The sequence below is a fragment of the Archocentrus centrarchus genome, chromosome 18, assembly GCF_007364275.1.
Source record: "Archocentrus centrarchus isolate MPI-CPG fArcCen1 chromosome 18, fArcCen1, whole genome shotgun sequence".
NCBI classification, from domain to species: domain Eukaryota; kingdom Metazoa; phylum Chordata; class Actinopteri; order Cichliformes; family Cichlidae; genus Archocentrus; species Archocentrus centrarchus.
In genome coordinates, this window is record NC_044363.1 from 5,735,254 (window position 1) to 5,752,922 (window position 17,669).

The window sequence follows — 17,669 nt, forward strand, 5'->3', positions numbered from 1 at the left end:
CTGTTTCTATGTAATAACCTATTTAAGTAAACTACAAGAAGTGTGAGCATTATCTGGAAATGCTCATGGTAGTTTCTGTGTAATAAGCAGGAATCAGGGCTGCAAAATGCAAAACCGACTGTTTCTATGCAATAACCTATTTAAGTAAACTGCAACAAGTGTGAGCATTATCTGGAAATAATGGTGGTAGGTTCTGTGTAATAAGCAAGAATCAGGCTTGTAAACTGACTGTATTTATTGCCAAGTTAATCACTGAATAAAACAAAAGTCAAGAGTTCTGATGATGAACTGGAAACACATGGAAAATGCTAAACTACCTGTTTGAAAAACATTAAGTATTAGATTTAAAAAAATAAACATGCATAAAACACTCATTAAAAGCTCGCTGGAAAATAACTGCATTGTATTTGTTTGAGGATCACAATATTAAGCATAGCTAAGAGGTCTATTTAAAATAGTTTTTGAAATTGCATAGGAGTGTAGAAGATCCTCTGTCACAGCACATTTTATATCTGGATGACAATGGAATACATATTTTAAATGTCCAATACACAAAAACAAAATGCCATCCATCTATGCATTTTTTCCAGGGGAGCTGGACCCTGTCTCAGCTGTCATTTGCGGGAGATGGGCTACACATTGGACAGGTCACCAGTCTGTCATCGGGCTAATGCCGAGACGAACTATTCACATTTACAACTAGGGTCAATTTACACAGTCAGACCTAGAGCTAATCACCAATTTATCTAACCCCATGCATGACTGTGGGAGGAAGCCAGAGTAGCCAGAGAGAGCCCACACAGATCTGGAGATAACATACAAACTCCATGCAAAAAGGCTCCAGCCACAGGGGTGATGTTATTGTACTGGATGTATGGCTCTTATATCCTTGAAAAGGCGACCAAGGGGTCCATTTCTGTGTTGTCTACCCAGCCAGTAGTTCCACTCAATAAAATGTAGGATCTCTCTCAGTGACTTCTCAGTCATGTTGCCTCTGAAACGGTACACCTCTTGCTTAAAGGTTCTCCAGGACCTTTCTATATGCTGGGTATGTGCTCCTGTGGCAGGGTGAACAAAAAACCTCTGGTGATTGACTTGGTAGTGTATATACCCATGTTGCCTCAGTCTGCAGTAGGAACGCCAAGAGTCACTCAAAATTGTACTTGCAGGTCTAACATATCGCTGTATAATAGGAAGTAGTCTTTCAGAATTTCGTCTGCGAACAAATTTCAACACAGGCCTCCTTCTCCGTTGATTGACTTCCAACAATCCAAAAACCCAGCCTCTCCTGCGCCAAGTAGCACCAAATCGCCCGCGTGCATACTGAAAAATTAGAAGTTTTTGGAAAGAGGACAGTGTTAAGGCATGATTTATTTGCAGTTGTCTGAACAACAATTTCATAGATACAGATGTACCTATCACCATTATTCACCAATTAATATCTTAAATAAATTCATATCTTTACCTTTCTCTTGTGACAAAACTTGCTCTCATCAATGACAACAAAACCATGTCTTCCACCTATTCTCATTTTCCCCCTCCTCTTCAGGTGCTTAACTGCTTGCACACACACCCTCCTTAGTGTCTTGGACATCTTGGACAAAGTGCGGCTGCTTCCACAGACTCCCTCTTCAATTAAGTCCACTTGCCTCAGTCTTAGCCCTTGTGCAAACCTGCAGCAATGTAGTAAACCTATATGAATAATGTTAATGTGATATTAACACAGTTTATTACTGACTTCTTAATCATGTAAAAGGTGTTACTGTTATGTCACATGTATGAAATTATTATAAAATAATAATGTGGTAGAATAGAAGGGATATTACTAAAGGTGGTTCTACACACTACTTAATCATGGGGTGTACTTAGTTAGTACTTAATTTTCATATACTGCTTCTTCATTTTTGCGTAGCTTTTATTAAACAAATAATGAAATGTTGTTGCTGCTCATTCAAGGTTGCATTTACCTAATTTTACAACAGTTTGTGTTTAATATTATGCTATGAGTCAAAATAGTTTACTACATGCAGTACATATGTACTTACTGTTTATCATGACTATATGTATGTCTGTGTAACAAACCTATGCATGAACATCATCCAAGAAGTCAAGGAGGAGCGAGAGCCTGAGAAAATAGACCCATCTCTTATGGATTTGGACATGAATCTATTATGTCTTCGACACACCCTTTGAACAAAATATGCCATTTGGTAAAACATAATGAATACATGAATTAATACATTAAATATCAATAAACAACAATAATAATATTTTAAATTTTTGTGACTGTGCTGATTAGCTGATGGTATTTTACAAAATGTCTTACTAAAGTACTTTCAAAGTACTCTCCAAATGCAAATAACTAACCTAGAAATGTGTAATTCAGGCATATGGAAGACATAGGTCAAATTTAAGAAATTTATAGGAAATCAAGAACTTACCAGCAATATCCATCTCTTGTGTTGCCACCTTTTCTCATTTTCATTTTTCTTTCACACAGAGAGCATCTCTTCTTTTTTGAGAGTAATTTCAGTTTTTGAAGCCATTTTATAAGTACAAGCTTCTTCTTATTTCCCCTTTGTGTTATGTTTAATAATTTTTCAGCGGTGTTCATGTTGAATGGACTGCAAGTCGAGTATGAATCACATACTGGCGCCAGATAGTAAAGCAGCTGTCTGGTCCGTCAGTTAATGGTCCCCCATTCACTCTGCTTCCACGGCAGTAAGAAAAGTAAATAAAAAATAATAAATAACTTCATTCTTTAAGTGCAAAAACCAAAAAAAAAAAAAAGTTCACATTATTTGGATTTATTGTTAATTTAGATTCAGTTAAGTGGGACAATGTACCCTGTTTTCGTTACAGCCGTAGGAGTGCCTGTGCATCACTTTAAATCTTCCCCCTCCAAACTAAGCTCTGCTGGAAAGAACCGGCTGCCAGTAGGTGGCAGACTGCGGTCTGGTGGGAATATGCGCATTTTCTTTTATCTCTGGAGGAGAGAGAAAGAAGAAGTTGGCGCCAACAGCCACACTTTGCCTCCTTTTTTGGCGTACCTCACAGTTCCAAGCTGGCAAAAACCACTGGATTACAAGAGTGTCTTTGGAATAAAATCGCCATACTTTCTACTGTTGTAAGGTTGCAAGGTAAGAACATGAATTCTTAATATTACAGAAAATTATGCGCATTTTTGTCTTTTTTTGATAACATGCTGTGATGTTTCGGGGTTGGCACATTTTTATTTTATATATATATATATATATATATATATATATATATATATATATATATATATATATATATATATATATATATATATACATACAACAAAGGAACTAGTTTGTGTCAGTCTGAATCACTGTGTGGTTTATTTTGATCCTGATATTTGATGTTTTGAGGTTTGTCAAAAATACTTGATATTGGACCATTGTGTATATGTGTAGACCCAGAGGGTTATTGGTTTATAGTCAGGTGTATTTCCTGTATCCTTATTTAAAAAAAAAAAAAAAAAGTTAAATTCTGCACTTTGTATTTGCTTAACTATATTACTGGCTCATTATTAACGATAGCCATTAAATATTCCAAAGTTACCAGTAAACCATTGAATGTTTCCAATACAATATTCTAACATTTCAGCGCTATGCCTTTAAGAAGAAGGTACAACACAGCCAACCAGGTACATCCATCTGTGAGTGCTGATGGCAGTGCTGGATCTGCACAGGTGGAACAACTTGACAATGTAGAGGGTAAAGGAGAAAGTAAGTATACAATCTTATCCCCAAGCATTAATTGACTACACTCATGTAGGCTTTTTCAGTATGACACCTTTAATGCACCAGTAATTATAAATCACTACCCCCTAATTCTATACTCCTCTCAAACTTCCTACACTTCACTATTAAGTCTTCAAAAATACAGGGGGAAAATACCTATCATTACTCATTTTTGTAAGCGCAAACTGGCATATATGTTAAAAAGCATTCTGTTGTAGAATTTGACTGTATTCACAAGTAAAGTTTGAAGCAAAAGTTAGTATTTATTGGCAGCCATAGACTGAAACGTAACATATATTTTAGAATCTGCTAATAACACAACAGTGAAGACACCGAAATAATTTAATTGTTGTAGAAGAAGAACATTATGGAAAAGAGAAACTCAAACAAAAAACCCAACAATGTTGCCATACATTGTATAATACAATTAAAACATCAAAATTGATTCCTTGGTTTTCATTGTATCTAAACATGTCCTTTTTCTTTTGTTTTGTGATGATATATATTTTTTTTACCATTATAGCGCCAGGAACTCCATCTACGTTGGCTCCAACTGCTACAGCAATAATTCAGCAGCTAAGAGACAAAATTACTGTCCTTGAAGATGAAAGAAATTTCCTCAGAGAACAGCTGAAAAAAGCACTGGATAACATCCCTACTACTTCAGGTGAAACACAGAAATTGTGATCTGCTTTGATTGATTGATAATTTAAAAATGCAATATGGCTTATATATATATATATATATATATATATATATATATATATATATATATATATATATATATATATATATAAACAGAGGACACCTACAATCTATAACCTCATCCATTTTTTTAGAGTTTATAATCTAACCTGTTGAAGAACTTCAACTGTCAGTCATCTTCCATCAGTCCGGTCAATGAAAAAAATGGTTTGTTTTTAGAGTCGTGGCCAAAGGCTTCAGCAGTTGCAACACTAAGAAAGCAAAATTTATTTGCCAGTAACAGTTTTTGAAAAATATGAATTGCTTGCGAGTTAGCACTCTGTGTTGACCCTGCGACAGGCTAGCGACCTGTACAGGGTGTACCCTGCCTCTTGCCCTATGTCAGCTGGGAGAGGCTCCAGCCCCCCCGTGACCCTGAAAAGGATAAGCGGAAGAGAATGGATGGATGGATGGACGGACGGACGAATTGTTTGTGATAGATTTTCACTGTGTCATAGACACATTTATAAATAATTTAATATAAACATGTAAAAGTAGATGGATACAAAACTTTGTGCCATTGTCACAACTTTTGATCACAACTGTATACTCCACTTGTCTCTTTTTCACAGTACACTTTATTTTATTTTTTTATTTTTATTTTTTTACAATTCTCAGCAAAACGACATCATTCCCCCTCAAGTTCCAGTTCCTCAGATTCATCAGCCTCAGACTCTGAGTCGTCTTCTTCACCGAGTGACAGGAAAAAGAGCAAGAAGGCCAAGAAGAAGAAGAAGAAGAAAGTGTCACAGTTTGGCAAAAGAAGTATGTTATGTAGCAGTTAACATTCTTTTTTTACATTTTTTTTTAGAAAATGTCAGATTTGCTGACACAGTCATATAGCTATGTGTCACAGTGAGTTATGTCTTGTATGACTGCTCAGTTGTGTGATTTAACATTTTAGGTATTAAGAGTGTAAATATTGGAAACAATTCAACACATATATACTTACTTGTTCATGCCTCTGGATGTGTTGTGATTGTTTTGTTCTTGGCTTTTACAGTGAAACACCCAGAAGATGTCAAACACAGGTATATGTTTGTTCTTAAAACATTCAAGAAAACACACAGCCTGAACCGAAGTTGTGAAAAACTCAACGTGGATCGAAACACTATTGCCTACACAGCCGTCATTGCTGAAGTCCTTTTGGTAGCGGACAGCGAGGAGAAATGTAGGGTTCCACCCTTTACTGGCGGCTCACTCCTTAAGTATGCAAAAGAGGTAAAGGTTTTCCTTGATGATGAGCCAGAGTTAAGAGCAAGAATAGACAAAAAGAAAAAAGAGAGACTTGTTGCCCATCTCTTACAAAATCAAAGGGAATTAGGAAGTTCTTCTTGCTTTTTTCTATTTTTTTGTCACAACCTTTAGAGAAAATGTTTGCAGTTTTAACATGAATAGTTTAGTTAATGAGAAGTCTGTTTTTTCCAGCTATTTCCAGGATTGGATGATGTTTTATTAATTTCTTTGTGATAACTATTCATGTGTGATAAGTTTTTCTTTGAATATTACCCATAAGAAGTGAAACCATAGGGTTGTTTTATTGATTTACTTTGTTTTATTTTTTCGCATGTCTTTGTGTTGTTGATGTTGGTTGTTTGTTATTTTCATTTTGTAAATCCTGATCTCATATCTTAGAATAGAATATTTCTTTATTTACTTATGTTCAGGCATTGATCAAGTTATCATTTTTATAAGGTTGCTTCAAGTTTATCCATGTTGTGTTATACAGACATTGCTTTGTTCTTTAAGGAAAATGACAATAAAACTGCAAGTTCATGAAGGAATTTGGTCAGCATTTTTAGTTTAGTATATGTAAACAAGCAGAAATTTCTTCTTGTAATCTGATGGTTTTTGCAGTTATTGCTATAGAACCTACCACCATTATTTCCAGATAATGCTCACACTTCTTGTAGTTTGCTTTAATAGGTTATTACATAGAAACAGTCGGTTTTGCATTTTGCAGCCCTGATTCCTGCTTATTACACAGAAACTACCACCATTATTTCCAGATAATGCTCACACTTGTTGCAGTTTACTTAAATAGGTTATTGCATAGAAACAGTCGGTTTTGCATTTTGCAGCCCTGATTCCTGCTTATTACAAAGAAATTACCATAAATATTTCCATTTAATAAGCCAAAGCATTAAGCATAATATTTAGGCTATTAAGCAAAGCAGAATGCTGAGAACCTAAGGTATAATTAATTCAAGCCTTATAACATGGTAATACCATCCTATTATGTTAAAACATTAGCCAATATTACTTCATAATTTTGCGTTTATTACAATTTATTAAAAATTATGAAAAGTTAAATGCATAAACATTACTTCCTTATTGCTATCTCCATACAATATTTTTACCACATTTTTAAGCTACTATTACTAAAGGGTTTAGCCTCATGGGCATATCTCTGTTTCCACAGCATTACCATCAGTTTTGGGGGCCATACGATCCATTTACATAAATTTCAGTGGAATATTACTCAATTGTAACCGCTGTTGTTACCAGCAGTATTACTTGATATTAGCTGGTAATTACCTTGATAATTGGATGGCAATAACCGTTAAATTTCCTCATTATTACCTTCTGTTTCCAGCTTTTTCGCTGTTGTTACTAGTGGTATTACTTGGATATTAGCTGGTAATTACCTTGGTAATTGGATGATAATGTCCTGTATATTACCCCATTATTACCTTTTGTTTCCAGCTTGTTACCCCATTATTACCCCCTTATTACCACATTATTACCGAGCTGTAATAGAAAGTGCTACCGAAAAGAGAGGTCAAAATGATCTACAATAGAGTAGTTTACATTTTGCAATCTAAATGTCAAACGATAGCATCAAACTCTAGTATTTTTTTCCCTCTATAAATCATTTTAATTTCACATAGGTTATCCAAGCCACCATGTCATTGGGTTTATGGTTCACCAAAGGATCCCAGATCACAATATGAGAACCACTGATTTACTGAAAAAGAAGAACTTTAAAAACTGCAGTTGTATTGGTTATAAATTATCACAACATTTGAAAGTTCACACTGATGTGAAACAGTATAAAATACATTGCCAGACAATTTCTAACATAATAGAATCTCCAGACTTTGGTTTCACAGGCAGCACTTGTGATAGAGTCCACAATGGAGGGGACCTTCTTGTGGGCTCTAGCTCTGAGCTCAAAAGGAGTCTCCTAAAAGTAGTCAACTTCAACCACCACAACCAGTTGCTTCTTGTTCTCTTTGTAAATTCCATTTATTATTTGGGAAAAGGTGCAATCAAGAGTGTCCTGATGTAAAGCAGCAGAAAGCTGATGGGCAGTAATCGTTTTTTTTTTTAAACGTGTTGTTTTATTTCAATTTAGATTCTTTATCAATGTTGTAATTTATTGAAAATGGCAATTTTTTTTTCTTGAAATTAGTGTAAATAGTTTTAGCCATTCAGTTCCAATCTCTTCTCTTCTCTGAGGACTCACAACTGTCTCCTGCAGAACTACAACTGCTTTCTGTAAAATACAACTAACATGAAGTGGAACGGCCTTCCTGGATAAAACGACTAGAAATTTAATGCTTCATGACGTGTTCCTATGCATCATATTTCGATTGTAATGAATGCTCTGTACCTTTCAATATAAAGCGCCTTGAGGTGACTATTTGTTGTGATTTGGTGTTTTATAAATTAAATTGAATCAAAGTTTGACTGGAGCTCTTTATTGATGTTGTGTTATTAATGAAATGCTCTGCTCAATTTTGTATTGTGTAATTCGACTAAAATTTGTGCTACATTTAGACAACACTATATTTTCTATATATTACTATTGTATTTCTTTTAGTTTGATCACTCACTCTGCTTGCTTGATAGGTACCAAAAACACACATCACACATCTGCAGAGAAGTTTGTTTGTATTATTAGAGAACCATAATTTCTCCATTGTAATTGCAGTTTAGGCTCATGGGTATTGTGGTAGTCTCAGCTGCACACAAAAACAGACAATATGTTGCTATATTTATAATATCCCGAATGGAAAGGTTTAGATTTGCAATGTGGGCTTAAGATTTGTTCTTCCACTTTACAGTTCTATTAATCCTGTATGTTAAGTGTTTATTTTGCCTTTAAAGGTCTTCAGAATTTAAAATGACTGAAGCTATAGCCTTACAGGGTAGAAGCTAAAACATGAGCTTGTCATAACAAGCTGAGGGACGATAAAGGTGCTCAGGCTTCCATGGCACGTATCTGCTTTGTGTTTTAGTTGACAGGTCATTTGAATCCTGTTGACTGATGACAGAGCATCAAAGGCCAGCCGCTTCACAGACTGGAAAAAATCAACTGCTCTGTAGATATAATAGCATAAAGTTTATTTGAATTATTTCTTTAGCTCTTTGTGAAGTATTAATCTATATAAAAGTTACTCATCTGTAACTGTATGAACCCTACAAATAGCAGATAGCCCTTTCTCACTTGCCTTTAAATAAAGTGAAAAATTGCAGATTGGTTTTATTTATTATGTCTGATTGACAGCACAGTTTCATAGGTAGATATACAATTGTAAAAGACTGTGACAAAGAAAAGCTAATTTTAGCTTTCTGATCTTGACCACATTCAATGCAACACTGACATGTTAATCATTTTAAATAATAATAAACTTCCATGCACACAATGTCACAGTAACCATCATTTCTTGAATATATATGGGTTTTAGATTAGAGTTTTACTAATAGCAAAAGTAAAATGCCCCAACAGCCATGTCTAGTTTTGAGTTTGTAGTATATATATATATATATGTACAGTACCAATCAAAAGTTTGGACACACCTTCTAATTCAGTCATTTTTCATTATTTAAAGATTTTCTGCATTGTAGATGAATACTAAAGTCTTTCGATGTGTATAATGCTGAATAAACACTCACTGTCCACTTTAACTGCTATGTAAAACTGTTCAGTTGGTCTTTAACACAGATATTCAATTCAGTTCAATTTTATTTGTATAGCGCCAAACAGTGATGTCAGTAACATGTTACTTAGTAACGTGTTACTCTAATCTGACTACTTTTTTCGGTAACCAATAATCTAACGCGTTACTATTTGCAGTCCAGTAATCAGATTAAAGTAATTTATCCAAGTTAGTGTGTTGCTATTTTTGTCATTTTCCTCAGTACAAAGAAATATTTTTGCTTTCTTCTTGCATCTCAGGGAGTGACGTCTGGCTGATGTGACAATTAAGTCCCGTTTTCAGCATGAGGACAGTAATAGCACACAGCGACACAAACGTCAACAATGGAGGGAGGAGAGAGATGCGCGTTTTCTAGCTGAAATACAGGAACTATTCTCAGTTTGTGTCAGCTAAAGATGACAACATCAAGGTTAGTTGTGCACTGTGTGCTGGCAACAAAGTGCTGTCTAGGTTCAAAAACACTACGTCAGATTTGAAGAAACATCTGGAGTCATGGTGCAGTCACACTTACAGAGCAAGTAAGTGTCAAGGTGGCTGTAATTAAAAAGAAGAAAAGGCCATGATATCCCTTCATTTATTTGTTGTCATTTTATTAATATCATGATTTTTTAACAATACATAACACATTTGTACAATATCAGTCTTTGTCTATCCTCCAGAGAGCCTGCGTCCACATACGGGGACATTACATCTTGGCTTTGCTGCACCTTATACTTCATTCTGCTCAGTAGTGTTTTATACTTTGTTAAGTCACGTTATTTTTGTTGTGTTATGCTATAAAATAATCCCATTGTCCACATCTGAGGACACTTTTTTTTCACAATTGTACGTAACAACCATGTAACAAAATACAACTTCCTGTTCAAAGAGGAAGCTTAGTTTATACACATATGAGGTATCTAATCACAAATATCTAGGAGAAATTAAAAATGAATTGCTAACAGGAGCTCAGGTCTTAGGAGGCTCTATATTAAAACGAATCAATATATCATATTTCTTCAAACCTATGTCATAAATGTATTTCTGACAGAAATATTATACACATAAAAGTTGAAAATTATTTGTTTTAGTAAAAATGATACAAGGTTTATCACTTCACCCACACAGGCATTTTTTTAAATTAAAAAAATAACAATAAGAAATAAAATAAGAAATATGACAGTTGACCTGAAAGACTGGCCTCAGAAAAACAGTTTATTATACCAATATTGCAAATCCAGTGACAAATTCCACAGCCTAAATCTATAGTATTATAGTAACAAATACAGTAATCCCTCGCTACTTCACGGTTCGCTTTTTGCGGGTTTTCAATCAATATTAGTGTAAAATATGTATTGCGGTATTTTCGCTGTTTCTCGGGTTTTTGCGTACTCGTTCTTCACATGCGTAATACGTGTTGTACAGTAATGTATATATTTGGTGTATAAGTGTGTAGGGAAGGTTAAAAAAAACTTAAAATAGTGTATAACTACTAAAATAATGTATAAGTATTAAAATAAATATAGTGTCCCTACTTCGCGGATTTTCACTTATCGCGGGTGGTCCTGGAACATAATACCTGCAATAAGTGAGGGATTACTGTATACCTAAACACACGTATCAAAATACATTACTCAAAAATCTGGTGGTGGCCACAGACCATAGTTCTCTTCTTATCCCTCCAGACTGACTGTTATTGTTTTGGGTTTTGTTCTTGACACTGCCGGTAGCATGAGTACCTGGAGTGTGTCCAAACCTTTGACCAGTACTGTACATTAAACTTTTTTGTGTGTGCATCAATCAAACTTTCTTTACCGCCTCTTTATCTTGATTAATTTTTCTTCCTGCTGCATAAAAGTTTTCCTGTTCTATGCAGAACCAGCAGAGGAAGAACCAGACTACTGGGCACAGACAGCCAGAGTCCCATATCCAGCAACAAGCACAGGTTTTCTAAATCCATCAAATTCTCACTTTGTACTATAAAGCAAGCCAGGAAGGCAACAATCCTCAACAGCATCACTCCTGTTATGGCTGCAATCATGTGGAAAGCCCTCTGCTTTGACTGGTCAACTCGATCCTTGTTCCCGCCTGTGTCCCCTGGCCCTGGACGAGTCAGAGCACAGAGAACAGACACAAGGCAAAACATAATAACTAACAGGCAGATGCCCAGTGACAGAAATGGGATTATGGGGAAATCAGGATAGTACAACTTTACTATCCCCACCCATCCAACACATACCAGCCAAACACACAAGATGCTGGCGTTTCTAATTCGGACCCCCGATGTTTCTCGCAGACGCATGTAGGTGATGGGGTGAACAACAGCCAGGTAGCAGTCTACACAGGTCAGGAAATGAAAAAATGTTTGTCCGGGAATAATTATGCAGAAAGAATACACCCCCAACAGCATCAGTAAGTTACTACTTGTAGGTATGCTCAAAGAATAGAAGACTGATCCAAACACACCAAAAATCTCCAAAATCATCATGTTGTAGGTGAAGAACTCAGAGTGGCTCATTTTGGTCCTTGCAGGCGCAGAGCTCCGAGACCTCCAATGTCGGAAACCCGTGTAGAGGATGAAGATGTAGAGTGGGAAGAGGAGAAGGATGTTTGTGAAGGTGTACATGATGTAGGTAACATTGCTCACTACTGAGTGCTGACATAGTGAGTAGAAGGAGGTGGTGGAGTTGGAGGACTTGGAAGAAAAGAGGGATGTTGGGGCGGTGACAGCAGTGGTGAAGGAGGAAGAGTTGAACAGCATGACCTGTGGAATATGTCAAGAAAAACAAAGGGTAAGAATAAAATATGGAACAATTTGATGTCCATTGGGAGCTGCAACACGTGCAATTTTTCACTAATTCTGTGTTGCACAACTTAAGAGATCTGTATTTGTACTATACTGCCTTTTTCTTCAAAAGTCAAAGCTTCACTGAGATTTGACAGAAAATTATACATACTAATTTCAATTATGCATTAAACAATATGCTTTACAACTGAAAAAAAAGACTCATTTGATTGTAAAAATTTAAAAGCTTGATCATATGGAATTAAAATATGATTTTATTAGTATTTTTTTTTTTTTTTGCAATTTCTAAGTATAATTCACATTGGAAATCATCCTGCTCAAGCAACATCAGCTGCTCAGTAGACTCTTATTTTAAGAAATGTGTTTGTGATTTAGTGTTATTGGCATTTAGTGTAAAATATGCAGTACCAGCCAACAGTTTGGACACACTCACACTTTCCAAACTTTTGACTGGTACTGTATATCAAATTCTTTATTGCTGCCCTGTTTAAAGGACAAGTCAGTTTTTTCATAGATAGATTCATTGAGGTATAAATGAGAAATTTACAGCACACTTGTCCAGTTAGGAGGGTCTGATGAATCCAATGTAGATTATTTCTGTTTTCAAATCAGAAAAATTCAGATATGTTTAACAAACAGAATAGTTATGATTTATTATATTTTATTGTAATTTTGTTGTAATTTATAATATCTGGCCAGGTGTCAGTGCCACAATTCTAAAGAGCAAATTCTTTCTATTGACTAGTCCCTGAATTTGGTGTTTTGATTGCTAAATTACTGTAGATGTTTAGTAAAGTGTGGGAAATGGCACCAAAAATAGTTTTTGTTTTGTTTTTTCACAAAAAATAACTGCAGTGCTGAGAAAAAGACTAAATAAAATCAAAGCAGCATCCCAACCAATAATAATGTAATATTAATAATAATGGACTTTCTTTGGTCTTACATTACTTTACATAAAAATGTTTCCCATTGACCACTGGGATTATCAACACTCTGCAAAGATTGAGATATCTAAATATTTCCCATGACCATTTCACCTGTACCTGGTTGATGTGCTAAATGATTGACTGAGTCATAACAATAACAACATAATCAGCCAAGGAAAATACCACCTCGCACACAGATTATGATGAAAAAATACAGATTACAATATAACAAATTTTGTCACATCAAGTACCTTAAAGGAGTCAAACATCTGGAGTGTGCTTCTTTGCTTCTTCTTAATCAACAAAGGCTTTTATCTTTCGTGTTTCTTCACGGACTGAAACACACCAGTGCCCTGTCAGAGACAGGTGTTTCAGGAATGCATGGAAAATCAACATGCAGTCCTTTGCATGTGGTTTTCTAAAACTACTAATGAGAGCAAAGTCAAATCTAATGTGTGCCCTCATGACCAAGAGAGAGTTGTGGCTGCAGGTGTGGGGTGATTTTGTCACAGTCAGGGGCTGTGTGGAGAAAGGGGTGGACCCAAACACAGGACGCGGGAGACAGAATAAACCAAAAAACTATTTTATTCGCAGGAGACTTAATTAACACAAACACAAAAACCCGAAATCTCCACCAGGGCAGTAATGAGCACGAAGCCTGGGAGAAAGTAGAAAACAATAACTAGAAAACACACAGCTAGGGGCAACACTGAAGGTAACAAAGATGACGACGCAGCAACGAACAGAGGAAAACTAAAACTAACTAAAATGTCTCATTTTGAAAATAATTGTGATTTAGGTTTAGTATCACTAAAGCTTTGCAGTTTAATTAATGTTGGTATCATAACCTGCAGACTCTAGCTTAAAGGTATTCTGCAAACTGTTAAATGAAATGTACGTCAGTGTTTGTCAGGCATCCTGTCTGAAGAAAACATTTGAAGCATTGAATGCATGTATGTGAACACATTTACATGAGGAAAAACTAATTTCAGAAAAAAAGAAATGCTCAAATTATAAAGATTGTGAATTATTTTATTCATGTATTAGCTCTAATTTTATCATGAGCCATTACATTAGAGATGGATGCTGCAATATTTTGGCAAAGATTGGCTTGAACAAAATAAAGGGCTGTTTAACATTAAATGTACCAGCCAAAGGGTAAGAAACATCCATGACTTTGGCATTGCACGTTTGAAGAGTAAAGAACACATATGCCAAATTTCATTGGCTCAACTCCTTGTGGTTTTGAAGTCTATAGATTGGAAAAGCTTTTTTCCACATTTTATAGCACAGTTTACATGCTTTTCAAATTTGGGAATCTTCTAGCCTTCAATTGGTCTAAAACGGTGCAGCTAGAGTACTGATTAGAAGGAGAGAGCAGATTTCTCCCATATTGGCTTCTCTTCATTGGCTCCCTGTTAAACCCAGACTTGAATTTAAAATCCTTCTTTTCACATACAACGTCTTGAATAATCAGGCCTCATCTTATCTTAAAGACCTCATAGTACTGTATCACCCCAATAGAGCACTTCACTCACTGCAGGCTTCATGTTTTTGCCTCATCAGTAATACTGTTTGAAGAACTTAAGGCCCATACAGAAGGGGTGAACAGAGATGCAGAGAGCCACTAATGCTTTCCAGTTTCTGGAATTTACGGCAGACTAGGCAATTCCAAACGTTGACCTTCTCTTCCTGAAAAAAACACCATGGCAGGCTCAACAAGTAAGTGCTACATTACATTAAGAGCCATTTGGGGGCCGAGCCTAAAGAGCCAGCTCTCAGAAAAGAGCCGAACTTCCCATCACTACTCTATCTCAGTACGGTACTCAGGCTGCACTGCAGACAACAGAAAAGCTCTCCAGTGCTTCATCAAGACTGCCGAGAGAACGACTGGAATGCAGCTCGCCAGACTAGACGACATATACAGGACCCACTGTACATCCGGTCTTTAAGTCCGACGTCATTTCCGGGTCCAAATGCGCCTGGCAGATAGCAATGATAGCAATGGCAGAACCAGTGACTGTTTACTATTACAGAAGATTGTAACATACCTTACCAACTGTAGCCAGTTCCTCTTTTTTCCCATTGGCAAAATGACAGCTGAGTGTGTTTTTTTATTTGGATCATCCCCGACACTCCCTCTTCACGCCCTGCCTTCTGGGAGGCACTACAGGACACTATACACCTGGACCTCAAGACTGAGAATCCGCTGCTACCACAGAGCTGTTACACTGCTGAACACGAGCCATATTAAACCCAACAGACAATCCCCTTGCACATCCACTGCACCACTTTAGCACATTGCGTGCAATTGTAAATAGACCGTTCATTTCCTATTCATTCTGCCTTTCCTGTGACTATCATCTGCATAAGTGATAAATTAATGTTCTAGCTTCCAAATTACATGAAATAATCCTATGTTACTCTTTTTGCTGTCTTCTGCAGGACATGTCCATCAACTCTTCCTCATCCCTCAGTCTTGCCCTTCTCATCTTCTCCAACTCCACCAACACCACTGTCTCTTCAACTTAAAATGCCAGCACTCATTGATGCCACATCCACCTTCTCCAGCATACTTTTCCTCTTTCCAGTCTGCATCCTCATCCTCTACATGGGTTTCCAGCGTTGGAGCCATCTGCACCCGTAGGGATGACAATGAGCCACTCTGACTTCTTCACATACAACTCAGTTTTCTGTTCTTAGCTGACAGCTGCCATGAATATTGATGGATGTTGTGCGTTTGCGTGTGTGTTGAATTTAAACACACACATTCCAACAAAACAAAATATGTGTACTGTACTGGAATTACAATGTAAACTGCTTGTAGATGAAAAAGAATTAATCTAAAACCGCGTGGTAATAAATCAGTATTCTAATAACTCACAGGTGTGTTGTTGTTTTTTAAAACAATAATCAAACATGACCTTTGGCCAGTTCTGACAGCGGTCGTGTGCACACAGGCTGAGTGTGCTGTGATAAATGCAGGATTAAATTTGAATACACAGCTCTTTGCTTATGAGTGATATGAATGTTTGTCCGAATGGATTAAATAAACGAGCCATACGATTGTTGCATTAGTTTCAGCATAGTTGGTTATGACTTAATGAGTTTTTCAAATTGTAGAAATTAAATTTACTGTGAAGGAAAGATTAAAATGTGTGTATAAATGACTATAGTTACATATTGTAACAAGATTGTAATTTAATGAAGTAATTTAATGAATACATTTGCTATGTTTGCATTTCTTTGCAAACTCCCAGCAGATTTTTTTTTTTTATTCAAATATTTGTGCTTCTGACCCTGCGATCTGATCTACATGTGACACAATAATTTGAAATTTGCTTAATAAAATATGACCAGCAACAACAACAAAAAAAAGCAAGTTCACGCCTCTTCTTTACACACAAACATCATAATCAGGACACACAGCTTAATGTACTGAGAAATAATCAGATACCAGAGAAGGGCAGTCAGACAGCTTGGAGGAACTGGAGAAGGTCAACCAGGAACACACTGCTGAGGTATTTAAAAATGTACTTGTGGATACTTTGTAAAGGTATCATTCTTGTAAGGTTTGTAAGATTTTTATAACTATATTGATAAGCATCAGAGATGTATACACATAAATTCTTTCAGAAATGTTTATTCAGTCTTTATTGATGTTTTGATTTTTTTTTTTGGTGTGAAAAATTGGTAATAATTTAATTAAATTTAAGTTTACACGTCCTTTGTAGAACTTTGTGAAAAACAAAAACATTGATTACATTCTATACATATTGGAAATGAAGAAATATAACTATTTGTTAAGCGATTACAACAATATCTAATGTTTGAGTTTAGATTCATCACTGTCTCACATGAAGTATTAAAAAAAAAATTAAATACACAGTTTGCAAACAAGAAAGATGCCCTTTTGTGATTTTTGCACTGCCTTTGTTTCCAGTGCTTAAAGTCTTTTTCTGCACTCTTGTCTGGGCACCTTCACCTTTCTTCCGAGCTAAACTGTTAGGGATACTTCTAAATTTTTAATGCGTACAGCATTGCAGTTGAACCAATCTCAGCAGTGTGGAAGATGTGTTAATGTATGCTGTCTATGGCTAGAAATATCCGGTCAACATAAAAAATCTCAGCATTATCCGGGACATGCCGAGAACAACCAGAAGAAGCCGATTCTCTCTGTTTGACAAGCCCCAGCCTTTGTGAACAGGACACAGTCACAGAAAAGACATGATAGGCTTGCATTTGCAGCAAAAAGGTGGCTGAAAATTACAAGATGGTGTAGAATAAGATTCTTTATGGGGCTAAATGCGTTTATGAAATGTATATAAAGAGAGACTTTTTCTTTACATTGTTATTGTTATAAATAAACCTCTCGTCACACTTTGCCTGTCCTGTCCACGTGCCTAGAGAGTGCTATTGCTTTCAAAGCATGACAAAATGGTTGTGTGGCACTTGTGGATGAGTTTAAAATAATATAAAATCTAATGTAATTTCTTTTCTA

At 36.0% G+C, this 17,669-nt stretch overlaps 2 long non-coding RNA genes across 2 annotated transcripts; one reads left to right on the plus strand and one right to left on the minus strand.

The window, feature by feature from the left end:
* Nucleotides 1-235: 235 nt before the first annotated feature.
* LOC115797289 (uncharacterized) lies at nt 236-2,431 on the minus strand. The gene is made up of 3 exons (XR_004021400.1): nt 2,083-2,431; nt 1,466-1,673; nt 236-1,323 (listed from the first exon to the last, which is right to left on the minus strand). It is a non-coding gene; the product is annotated as an uncharacterized LOC115797289 (long non-coding RNA).
* A 1,202-nt stretch (nt 2,432-3,633) lies between these two features.
* On the plus strand, nt 3,634-5,204 carry LOC115797290 (uncharacterized). Its single transcript, XR_004021401.1, has 3 exons — nt 3,634-3,752; nt 4,291-4,434; nt 5,130-5,204. It is a non-coding gene; the product is annotated as an uncharacterized LOC115797290 (long non-coding RNA).
* Nucleotides 5,205-17,669: the final 12,465 nt, after the last annotated feature.